The sequence below is a fragment of the Rhinopithecus bieti genome, unplaced genomic scaffold (genome assembly GCF_001698545.2).
Source record: "Rhinopithecus bieti isolate Rb0 unplaced genomic scaffold, ASM169854v2 scaffold_9981, whole genome shotgun sequence".
Classification (NCBI taxonomy): Eukaryota; Metazoa; Chordata; class Mammalia; order Primates; family Cercopithecidae; genus Rhinopithecus; species Rhinopithecus bieti.
Window position 1 is genome coordinate 1,798,367 of NW_016806838.1, and position 12,757 is coordinate 1,811,123.

A 12,757-nucleotide genomic window follows, 5' to 3' on the forward strand; every position below is an offset into this window, starting at 1 on the left:
TTTTTTTTTTTTTTTTTTTTTTTACTAAAACCATAAAAATTATGGTATTAAATCATGGAATTACTTCATTAAGTGTGTGTCAACAAATATTTCACACTAGCTTTGGAACTTATTGTAAAAAGTGTTCTGATAAAAAAATCAAAAACTTCATCATTCTAAAATATATATAAAGAGAAAATTAAGGGTTTTAAAATATATATTTCCTCACATTTATTTATAATTACTATTATAGAATGGGAACATTTTAAAAAGCTCGTTTCTTGTTATACTCATAAGTTTGTATTTCTTTGGGTTGACAGATGAACTCTGCAAAGCTGACACTGATTTCAGATTTTATAAACAAAATTGCAGAAATTTCTTGAAATTATATTAGCATCAGAACAGAAAATATATATTATTATATTAGTATCAGAACAGAAAAGGGAGCTAGCATTTTAAAATTTATGTTAGTCATTGAGCCTATGCCTTTAAATGTGATAGCAAAGGTTATCGTAAGAAGTGTTTGCATTATATCTTTTGACCACTCTAGAACTCAGGAAGGATGCAACAGTTTTGTTAGTTAAAAAACACTATACAAATGTTGAGGATATCTGCATGACCTTAGGGGACTGAAAGGATTTTTGTCATCCTGTGATAAGAATAAAACCAGGTGGCTGTATTCTGTGGCTTAGGATGTGGGTTTCTTTGTTTCTGATAGTCTCAGACACTGAGAGAAACAACTTCCATATGCAAAATGAGCTGTGTTTTTAAGCATCATGTAGCTTGGTAGCATAATTATTGGCCATAGAATATTCTATTGGCTGGTTTTTTTGTGTGTGTGACAAGCTAATTTCCTTTTTTTCTTCTTTTTTAAATCCCCTAGAACATAGATGGGGCATGTTGAGAAATTATAAACGTATTATTTACTCTAAGATAGAGGTAATGAGTTTGGCTTTTTTCTCCTTGAATCTGAACATTACATGAATTATTTGCTGTAAGGTGTATTTCAAAAATAGAAATTTGCCCATTTTGGGGTAGATTGGTAGATATATCATTTATATATAAGTGAACTTTTACTGGTTTCTTCAACAGAATGCTTCACAGTAGCTTCATGTTAACTCCATTGCCCTAATATGTGGGGGTTTTCCTTAGTACAGTGACCCTGGAATCTCAGTCTTGCCCCTTGGTCCTTTTCCCCTTATTTATCTATAATTGTGTAACAGTGAAAAGGAGGCCTAGCATGACTAACTCCGTTTTTGTTCCTAACTCCCTATCCTTCATGTCCTCTTTTAGGTTAGCTGCTTTTGCTTATCTTTGTACATAGGCCAAGCTAACTATGGGAGGAATTTAGCTTATAGTTTAAAGCAAGGATGATAATGGTCCCTTCCTTGAAAGGAACTCCTGAGGAGGTAAGGAGGATCTACACAGAAGTAACAATATAGTGTTAAAGATTTGTTGAAGCATTGTGAACTGACCAAGGACAAACACGTTTCAGTCTTCTTTGACCCTCACTGCTGCCCACATCAGCCCCTTCCCTCATCTGCCTTTCCTCCACATAAAAGGAGCCTAAAATTCATATTAACTTAAGGTGGTTCTTTAGGACACTAGTCCACCCTTTTCTTGGTTTGCTGGCTCTCCAAATAAAAGTTACTTTCCTTGCCTCTTGACATCTTGGCTGTTATGTGGCGAGTGGTAAAAGCTTTGAACTTCGTGACATTTCATTAGAAAACAGCCTTCTCAATTAATTTCTTATGAAGCAAAGTCTACTTAATATGCGAATATTTATGGTTCAACATATATATTTGAAATAGGAAGTTAGAGCCATCTTAATCACATTCTAATGAGCCTGGTAAGATGCATTTTTTGTTTCACACTAATTTAGTTGTGCTATTTTTTTCAAATCTAACTTTTTTCTTTCTAAGATGACCAGAGTTTCACTCCAAATTGCAGATCAAACACTACCTTCTCAACGGAAGTCATGTACTGACTGTCCATATATCAGGCTCGTAGGTATAGAGGCCAAGGGAGAGCTTCCCCTTTGCCCTCTGAAGGTTCTCTGAAAATGAGCTGACAAAAGGTAGATTAATAGGGGAAAGGTCACACACATTTGTTTAACAGGTATTACACAGGGGAATCACAGGAGAATGATTACCCAATAACCCAATGAGGTTTAGATGCTACGTATTCTTCCTCACTGGGGATAGGGTTGAGGGGTGCAGGGCGGTATGTAGGAGTAAATGATTTTTTAGGGGAAATGAAGGAGCCTAAAGAACAATGGTCTGGGACTAAGTCCCTCTGAACTGGAGTCAGGGAGCAGGAAGGTAAAAAGCACAACTTCACTGTGAACAAAGGTTGTCCTATTATGCAGATAAATTCCCTCAGGTAATCTCTAGAAGCTATTCTCAAAAGAATAGATGAAAAGTCTGTTTGAGCATGGTGACTACTGGCTGAAGTCTCCTCTCTTCTCTAGTGGTTAATTGGTCCTGATTATTTGATGAGATTCTTGGGAGGAGGTCTGTTATTTTCTGAGCCACAACATTGGCATAAGATATCTTTCTTAGCCCTGATGACATTCTTGGAAGTTTTCTTCTTCCCTTTTTTTTTTTTTTTTTAATTGTTCAATCATTTCTTCATTGAACAGACATGGACTAAGCATCATCCTCCAATCATTTTGTTTCAAACACTTCCTAGAATCCTTCCTATATAGTAGGTGTGAAGTATATGTGAATTAATTGACTGTATGGATTTCAAGCTACTTGTGTTTTAAGCTAAGTAGGCAAAACCAAAAGTATTGATTGACCTTTGGGATTTTTTTTTGTTTGAAATTAGTTCTAACATAGGAGGACTAAGCGCTGTTTTTTCTTTCTTTCTTTCTTTTTTTTTTTTTCTTTTGAGACAGAGTCTTGCTCTGTTGCCCAGGCTGGAGTGCAGTAGCGTGATCTCAGCTCACTGGAACCTCTGCCTCCCAGGTTCAAGCGATTCTCCTGCCTCAGCCTCCCAAGTAACTGGGTCTACAGGCATGCACCAGCTCTCCTGGCTAATTTTTTTGTATTTTTAGTAGAGACGGGGTTTCACCATGTTGGTTAGGCTGGTTTCGAACTCCTGACCTTAACTGATCCGCCCACCTCAGCCTCCCAAAGTGCTGGGATTATAGGCGTGAGCCACCGTGCCCAGCCTAAGCTCTGATTTTTTATCTTGCCCAAATTCCTACCTACAAGCATGTGCCACCACTACTGGCTACTTTTGTATTTTTGATAGAGACGGGGTTTCACCATGTTGGCCAGGCTAGTCTCAAACTCCTGACCTCAAGTGATCCATCAGCCTCGGCCTCCCAAAGTGTTGGGATTTACAGGTGTGGACCACCGTGCCCAGCCAACATTATCTTTTGACTTATCTTTGGTAACACAAATATGCACAGTCATTTTTCATTTAATTTTTATTAATGTATTATAGTTCCTCTGCAGGTTGAGTCATCAGTTTCTTTTCATTGTTGCCTTATTAATTTTACTTTATTACTGAGAGTTGTTTCACAAACATGAGACATACATTCTGATGTCTATCTATTGTTCCTATTAAGGGATTAATTCCTATTGTCCCTATTAAGGGACTAATTCATTCATCAAACGTTATTGTGTGCCTATCATGCCTAAGGTGTTGTTCGCTAGGACCACACTAGTGAAGAAGATGAAGGTTCTGTCTTCATGAACCTTACATTCTATTGGCAGAAGTAGATATCAAACAGATACATGATACTATGTCTGATAGTGGTAAATCCTTGGAAGAAAAATAAAGCAGGATAAGGGGATGGATTGTGATAGAAGCTGATATTTTCAATATGGTGACCAAAAAAGGCCAATCTGAAAGGTGTTATTTGAGCTAAGATCTGAATGCCATTATGCCAGAATGCCTCAGATGTTGCTATATTGCCCTTCCTGTGTGAGAGAATAGCAAATGTAAAGGCGTTTGGGTAGGAATGTATTTGGTGTGTTTGAGGAACATCACAAAGGCTGTTTCGTAAGGGTAGAAGGTATATATAGATGAGGGCAAAGAAGCCAGACCTTGAGGTCAGGAGTTCTGATTTTATTTAAATGTGTGTGTGTGTGTATATGTGTGTGTGTATAGATAGATAGGTAGATAGATAGATAGATAGATAGATAGATAGATAGATCAGCTATATCTATCTATCTATATATTTTTTTTACTTAAAGGATTTTGAGGCCAGGCGCGGTGGCTCAAGCCTGTAATCCCAGCACTTTGGGAGGCCGAAACGGGCGGATCACGAGGTCAGGAGATCGAGACCATCCTGGCTAACACGGTGAAACCCCGTCTCTACTAAAAAATACAAAAAAACTAGACGGGCGAGGTGGCGAGCGCCTGTAGTCCCAGCTACTCGGGAGGCTGAGGCAGGATAATGGCGTGAACCCGGGGGGGCGGAGCTTGCAGTGAGCTGAGATCCGGCCACTGTAGTCCAGCCTGGGCGACAGAGCAAGACTCCGTCTCAAAAAAAAAAAAAGGATTTTGAGTAGGGGAGCATACGATTCAATTTAAAAGGATTACTCTAGGAGCTGGGCGTAGTGGCTCGTGCCTGTAATCCCAGCACATTGGGAGGCTGAGGCGAGTGGATCACTTGAGGTCAGGAGTTTGAGACCAGCCTGGCCAACATGGTGAAAACCAGTCTCTCCTAAAAATACAAAAATTAGCTGGGCGTGGTGGTGCACACCTGTAGTCCCAGCTACTCGGGAGGCTGAGGCACGAGAATCACTTGAACCCGGGAGGCAGAGGTTGCAGTGAGCTGAAATAGCACCACTGCACTCCAGCCTGGGCGAGAGAATGAGACTGTGTCTCAAAAATAAAAATAAAAGGATTACTCTCGCTGCTTTGTGGAGGAAACACATCAATTGGGACAGAGGTGAAAGCAGACAACCAGATAGATGTCTACTAGAATTGCCCAGGCTAGAGATGGTTAGTAGCTCAGCTTAAGGCATTAGCAGTTGGAGATGTGAAAATTGATTGCATTGTGGAAATAAATACTCTAAAGGTAGCTGGCAAGATTTGCTAATAGACCTGATGTGGTGCACAAGAAAAAGCAAAATGTTGGAGATGATTTTAAGGCCTTTGGGCTGAAGAATTGGTAATGATGGTGCCAATGAGATAGTGAGGAACTACGTTTGGAGAAGAAAATTAAGATTTTCAGTTTAGATGTGTTCTGTTTATGATACTAAGTTAGCAGTGGGATCAGAGAGTCTGGAATTCTGGGGAAGAGTTACCATAGAAGTTTGGGAATTAGTTTATAGATGGTTTTTAAAGATTTGGGACTAGATGAGATTACCTAGAAAGTATATATAGATATAGAAGAGAAGTTGGTCTGAGAATTGAGCCCTCAGGCATAAGTTAATGTTACTAGAACAGAAAGAGAACCAACCAAAGAAACTGAGAAGATGCTGCCATTGAGATAGAAGAAAACCAGTGGATCATGGTGTCCCAGCAACCAAATGAAGAAGTATTTCAGAAAGGAAAGAGTGAACTGTTCTAATGCTAAGGGCCTTTATCACTGGGCTAACTAGCTAGCCTATTGGTAGACAATATTTGCCTAGAAAAGAGAAACTTGATATAAATTGATGTTAATTTTAAAAATACTTTGATTTAGAAAACAGTTACAATTATGAATTAGAATTACATTTTAAAGTCATAATTACCTGTAGGATTTAATGCCCAGTGTTGGAGGAAGGCTAAACACTTTTAACTTGTTTTAAAGTGAGTACAGTTAACCTTCTGTTTCTAAGGGCCTGATTTAAGCATTTCTTTGCCCAGCTTCACTTCATTACAGTCTAGTCTCTGTGCGATAATCTTAAATGGCTAAACATTTCTAAGAATATCAATTTGATATGAGCAATCTTAGTTACACATAATCTGAAATACTTTTGTCAATATGAATGCTATATGTGGTAGTATATGGGCTTTCAATCTTTTCGAAACTTGCTTTACAGAGGATTTAGAATAGTGTTTTAGAAATTAGTAAATTAGAATAGTTTTTTAACACTGAATTAAAATACTAGATAAAAAATAAAGCTTAACTTATAAGTACTAAAATTTATTTAAAGTTTAATTTGAACTCATTTAGTTTAGTGTCTGCATACCCACTTTTCTCTTTTCAAAATTTTTCAAAAATTCTTTGTTTTGTTAATAGCCGTAAAGGCTATAGTTGGAGAAGTTTGTATGAAACATCTTTTTCTTTGGATTTCAAGAAGTTAACTTTTTTGTTTTCTGGTTACTTCTCTCATTGAATTCTTTGAAACAGCAGAATAAAGATGGCCGGGTGCGGTAGCTCATACCTGTAATCCCAGTACCTTGGGAGGCTGAGGCAGGTGGATTACGAGGTCAGGAGTTCGAGAACAGCCTGCCCAGGGTGGTGAATCCCGTCCCTACTAAAAATACAAAAAATTAGCTGGGCATGGTGGCGCACACCTGTAGTCCCAGCTCCTTGGGAGGCTGAGGCAGGAGAACTGCTTGAACCTGGCAGGTGGAGGTTGCAATGAGCCAAGATTGTGCCACTGCACTCCAGCCTGGGTGACAGAGTGAGACTCCATCTCAAAAAAAAAAAAAAAGAAAAGAAAAAAAGACAGAATACAGATGATAAGTAGAAGTAGAAGTTGGTCTGAGAATCAAGCCCTCAGGCACAAGTTAATATTTCAAGAACAGAAAGAGAACCAACCAAACAAACTGAGAAAATGCTGCCATTGTGATAGAAGAAAACCAGCAGAGCATGGTGTCCCATGCTGAATTTACTTTATATTCAATATTGATTCTGAATTTAGTTTATATTCCATATTGAATGTTTAGAGAAAAATGTCTCATTTTATGTTTTGTCTTTCTACTCAGCTGAGTTTTAGTAGACTCTAAGTATTTATATATTTATCTGTTTCATATGTTAGCTCTACAAGAACAGAAATTTCCAACAATGGTCATTTTTTCATCAGACATTTCCATCTATGTTTGACTGATGTTCAGTTAAGACTTGACAAAAATTTCCCAAGTAATATTTTTAGGGACCCATACGTTAAGCTATATCTGAATGCTACTGTTTTTCGTAAAAAAAAGGAACAAATAAAACTTTGAACTTTTAGAATTGAAAATGTATAACTTTCATATATCCTAATTGGTTCTTTTGATTTATGACTGACTCCTGGAATCATGAGTAAAAAATGCTAGCTTCATTAAATAAATCATGAATATTTTAGAATAACAGTTCTCAACCTTAGTTGTACTTTTCTGTAACCATTCTGAGAAGCTCTTAAAAAAAAAAAAAACATTGATGCTGGGGCCCCAATTTCAAATATTCAGATTCATTTTACCTGGTGTGTAGCTTGGACCTTTTTTAAAAAAGTTTTCCTATGATTATAACATTCAGCCAGTGTCCGAACCACTGTGCTGAAGCCATCATTCACAGTATCACTGTCTGAATAAGGATGGGAAATTTTACTTAGATATGCTAATATTTTAGCTATATAATACCAAACATAGAGATATTTGGAATTATTTTTAAAGTTTTTTGTCCAGATTGTTAACATTTTTTAGACTTTACTTAGCACTGACCAGATAACAACTACCTTAGTATAGTCTCACTTTGATTCCTGGTTTATACTACATTCAAAAACATTGATGTGAGTTCAAGTGTGTCTATCTAAACATGGATTTTACATGATTTCAGCTTTTCTTCTACTCAAGCTTTGGACAGATAATTTTTAAATGGTTTTTGCAACTGACAAATTTATCTTCTCTCAAATGATTTGGCAGTGATGCTATTTTGTAAAGTAAATTAACTAATGGAAAAATTGTAAAGTCTTGAGCTCCAGTAGGATTCCATTTCCATTATTAACTTGCTACTGTAGACTGTACATAGTGGAAACTGAATTTAAAAGTCTTATGCAGAGTTTTTAACCTAAATCGTTAAACTTTATTTTGTCATTTTTTTTGGTTATGATTTTCCTTTCAACTGTAGTAGGTCATCGATAGCTACAAGTTGGCATTTATGGGCAATAATTGGAGTGAAAATTGACAGTGACACTTCATTTCCACTTTGGACAGTATTTATAATTTGTAACTCATGACGGAGTTATTCTTATGTATAGGCAATGTTTGTTCATACCAATGCATATTTGTCACAGGTATGTGTTATAATATTTTTCAAGTTACAACTACTATATACTAATATGTTTAGTAATCCCAATAGTTCACACAAAAGAGAACTGGAAATTTAAGATGTCCAAAAACATATTGTGTACTAAAGGTTTGGGATGACTACATAAATAAAGATGGGAAAATACTATAACTTACAAGCCTGGGCACTGAAATCAGCAAACTTGAATATAACTCCACTACTTAGAGTCAGTCCTGCCAAAATGCAACATATTTGCTCCTAAAAGTTAGCATGCTTTTCAGAATTACACAGTGAAAACCACAGGACTTATGGGAAAATGGGGTTATGGCACAATACTCAAAAACTCAGCGACACATTTAAAAAAGATCATAAGTGTTAAATAGATAATAAATAAATTCTGCAATATATTTGGCACTTTATATTGAAAAATACCTGAATTCCCTTGTGGAAGTGGAAAAGGTTGCAGCTTATGAGTTGTGAAGTGGTGGAAAGAGGATTATCTGAAGTCAGAAGGAAAGCTGTAGTACCAGATCTGAATAGGTATCAGTCACAACTCACATCGTGAACTGAGATAGCTGGTTAATGTCTGAGTGTGTGCTTTTGGTGTACTCGTGTATGACTTAGTTCAGTTGGTTCAGTTTTCTGTATTCACCTTATGTTTCTTATGGATGAAGTCACTCATAAGCAAAATGAAATCTGAGTTATGCTCAAATTGTTCCCTGATGTATCAGTTGGATTGGGACAAATTTGCATTTTCAGAATAAGTATTACAGCAGAACTGATTATACCATCTAGTTAGCTTTGGCACATTACTTAACCTCTCAGAGCCTTGATTTTCTCATGTGTAACATAGGAATAGTAGTATTGACCTCATAGGAGTTTGAGGAGGATTAAATGAAAGTCTACATACAAGTTTAAAATAGAATATGGTATATGTTTGTTAAAAGGAAGGAATTTTCTATAACTCCTATTTAGAAATCATTCCATCTGGAGAAATTAAAATGTATGTTTTGTAATTTTACTTCTTGAGTTAGACATAGATGTTTTATATATAGATTTAGTATTTTGTAGATAATTTAAGTCTATGTGTGTAATTCAGTTAGTTGCTACCAGCAGTGATGCTTTGCTTTACCCATGGGTACATGATAAAAATACATGATAGAAAGTTAGCATGTTCTTATTGCTTAATTTTTTCTGTAATCATCAATTTATTTATTAAAATAGTACAGTTATTTAACAGCTAGCTAACTGACACTATTTCATTATCTTTCTTCTTTCCCTTACATTCATTGTCTTAATCTTTCATCTTTAGTATTACCATAATATAATCAAATTCTTCTGTCCTCTGCCCCTTTCCTGTTTCTAGCACTAAGATTTGCCTTTATCTTCCCCCAATTCATTCATCCTCTGTACCACTGCCAAAGTGACAGGGATCAGGCTATTTCCTTGCTAGAATTTTCTCCACACCTACCAGCCACCTCTTCCTATGACACCAGGCACTGAAGCCATCCTAGATGATCTAATTCTTGTCTGTGCTGTTGGAGATGTCTGGATCATATCTGTCTGGTAAGGTCCCTTATATCCTTCCTTCATGTATCTCTCTCCCACAACAACAATTACACTGTATAATAATATTTTTCACATTTATGGCCTCACTGAAGTCTAAGTTCTTTGTGTTCAGAGATTTTGTATTACTGTCTCTTGGGTCTAGCATATACTAGATGTCCAATAAGTATTAGGGAAATGAATGAAGGAAGGAAAGAACAATGAAGAAAATGTAGGTCAAAATGTTTAAAAATTGAACACCTAAGTTCAAGTTAATGAATTAGTTCAGCTTTTATCATTCATTGTTTAATTTCATATTTCTTTTTCTTTTTTGCTGAAAAGAGGACAATGTATTTTAAGTATCTCGACAATATAATCTAGTGGTCAAGAGCACAGTCTGTGAAGCTAGACTGAAGACTCCTTGGTTAGATTTCTTGCTCACCTACTTATTCATTTGATGAAGGTCAGCAATTTACTAAACCTCTCAGTGCCATAGTTTCTTTACCTGGTAAATGAGAATAATAATAGTATTTGTTTCATCAACTTACTATAATGAGTAAATAAACTGTTACTGGTAAAGTGTCTAGAATTTTAGGTGGCATATGGTAAATAATAGATGTTACCTATTCTTGTTGTTCTTAATTATTATGAACTAATGACCTGCCCTTAAGTTGCAAGGACTTTTTTCCTATAACTTGCATTAAGTTTCAAGGACTTTTTTCCTATCATTGCTCTAGAGCATCTTTGCTTATATCATTCTCTCCTACTTCTGATGTGATGTTTCTTCTCAATTGAATAAAGAAAATCTTACCAGATTCAGGTGTGAGTTAGTGATTAAAGGAAATCAAGGCTAATCTACTTCACCCAGTTTTGATGCTTTATAAGGCCAACCACCTTTTGTAGTGATTATTAGGCATTGATTGTATTTGTATTATTGCTACATATATTATGCACTTAATATGTTTAGCTATTAAAGGGGAGTAAGAAAGTATTTATTTTATTTTTATTTCAATAGTTTTTGGGGAACCGGTGGTTTTTGGTTACATGGATAAGTTCTTTAGTGGTGATTTCTGAGATTTTGGTGCACCATCACCCATGCAGCATATACTGTACCCAGTGTATACTCTTTTATCCCTTACCCGCCTCCATCCCTTCTTCCTGAGTCCCCAAAGTCCATTATTGTGCCTTTGTGTCCTCATAGTACAGCTCCCACTTATAAGTGAGAACATATGATATTTAGGTTTCCATTTATATATTCCATTTAGTATATACATATATTTTCTTTATCCACTCATTGATTGATGGGCATTTAGGCTGGTTCCATATTGTTGCAACTGCGAATTGTGCTGCTATAAACATATGTGTGCAAGTGTCTTTTTCATTTAATTACTTATTATTCTCTGGGTAGATACCCACGAGTGGGATTCCTGGATCAAATGATGGTGCTACTTGTAGTTCTTTAAGGAATCTCCACACTGTTTTCCATAGTGGTTGTGCTAGTTTACGTTCCCACCAGCAGTGTAAAAGTGTTCCCTTTTTACCACATCCACTCTAACATCTATTATTTTTTGATTTTTTATATTATGACCATTCTTACAGGAGTGAGGTGGTATCTCATTGTGGTTTTGATTTGCATTTCCCTGATCATTAGTGATGTTGAGCATTTTTTCATATGTTTGTTGGTCATTTGCACATCTTCTTTTGGGAATTGTCTATTCATGTCCTTTGCCCACTTTTTGATGGGATTGTTTGTATTTTTTCTTGCTGATTTTTGTCAGTTCATTGTAGATTCTGGATATTAGTCCTTTGTTGGATGCATAGTTTGTGAATATTTTCTTCTACTCTGTGGGTTGTTTGCTGATTATTTCTTTTGCTGTATAGAAACTTTTTGGTTTAATTAAGTCCCGTCTACTTATCTTTATTTTTATTGCATTTGCTTTCGGGTTTTTGGTCATTAACTCTTTGCCTAAGCCAATGTCTAGAAGAGTTTGTCTAATGTTGTTTTCTAGAATCCTTATGTTTCTGGTCCTAGACTTAAGTCTTTGATCCATCTTGAGTCGATTTTTTGTATAAGGTGAAAGATGAAGATCCAGCTTCATTCTTCTACATGTAGCTTCCCAATTATCCCAGCATCATTTGTTGAATAAGGTGTCTTTTCTCCACTTTATGTTTTTGTTTGCGTTGTCGAAGATCAGTTGGCTCTAAATATTTGGCTTTATTTTTGAGTTCTCTATTCTGTTCTATTGCTCTATATGCCTATTTTTATACCAGTACCATGCTGTTTTGGTAACTATAGCTTTGTAGTATAATTTGAAGTCAGGTAATATGCCTCCAGATTTGTTCTTTTTGCTTAGTCTTGTTTTGGCTATGTGGGATCTTTATTTGGTCCCCTATGAATTTTAGGATTTTTTTTCTAGATCTGTGAAAAATGATGGTAGTTTGATGAGAATTGCATTGAATTTGTAGATTGCTTTTGGCAGTATGCTCATGTTCACAATGTGAATTCTCCCCATCCATGAGCATGGGATGTATTTCTATTTGTTTGTGTCATTGGTGATTTTATTTCAGCAGTGTTTTGTAGTTTTCCTTGTAGAGATCTTTCACCTCCTTGGTTAGGTATATTCCTAAGTATTTTATTTATTTTGCAGCTGTTGTCAAAGTGTTTGAGTTCTTGATTTGATTCTCAGCTTGGTTGTTGTTAGTGTATAGCAGTGCTACTGATTTGTGTACATTCATTTTGTATCCTGAAACTAGTGAATTCATTTATCAAATCTAGGAGCTTTTTGGATGAGTCTTTAGGGTTTTCTAGGTATATGATCATATTGTCAATGAACAGTGAGAGTTTGACTTCCTCTTTACCAATTCAGATGCCCCTTATTTCTTTCTGTTTTGTCTGATTGCTCTGGCTAGGACTTCCAGCACTATGTTGAATAGAAGTGATGAAAGTGGGCATCCTTGTCTTGTTCCGTTTCTCACGGATAATTCTTTCCAATTTCCCTGTTCAGTATAATATTGGCTGTACATTTGTCATAGATGGGTCTTATTTCTTTTTTTTTTTTTTTTTTTTTTTTTTTT

General features: G+C 36.0%; 1 protein-coding gene across 2 annotated transcripts in view; it reads left to right on the forward strand.

The window, feature by feature from the left end:
• SUPT3H (SPT3 homolog, SAGA and STAGA complex component) overlaps positions 1–12,757 on the forward strand; it is a 548,315-nt gene that overhangs the window by 223,836 nt on the left and 311,722 nt on the right. The gene's annotated exons all lie outside the window — the stretch shown is intronic.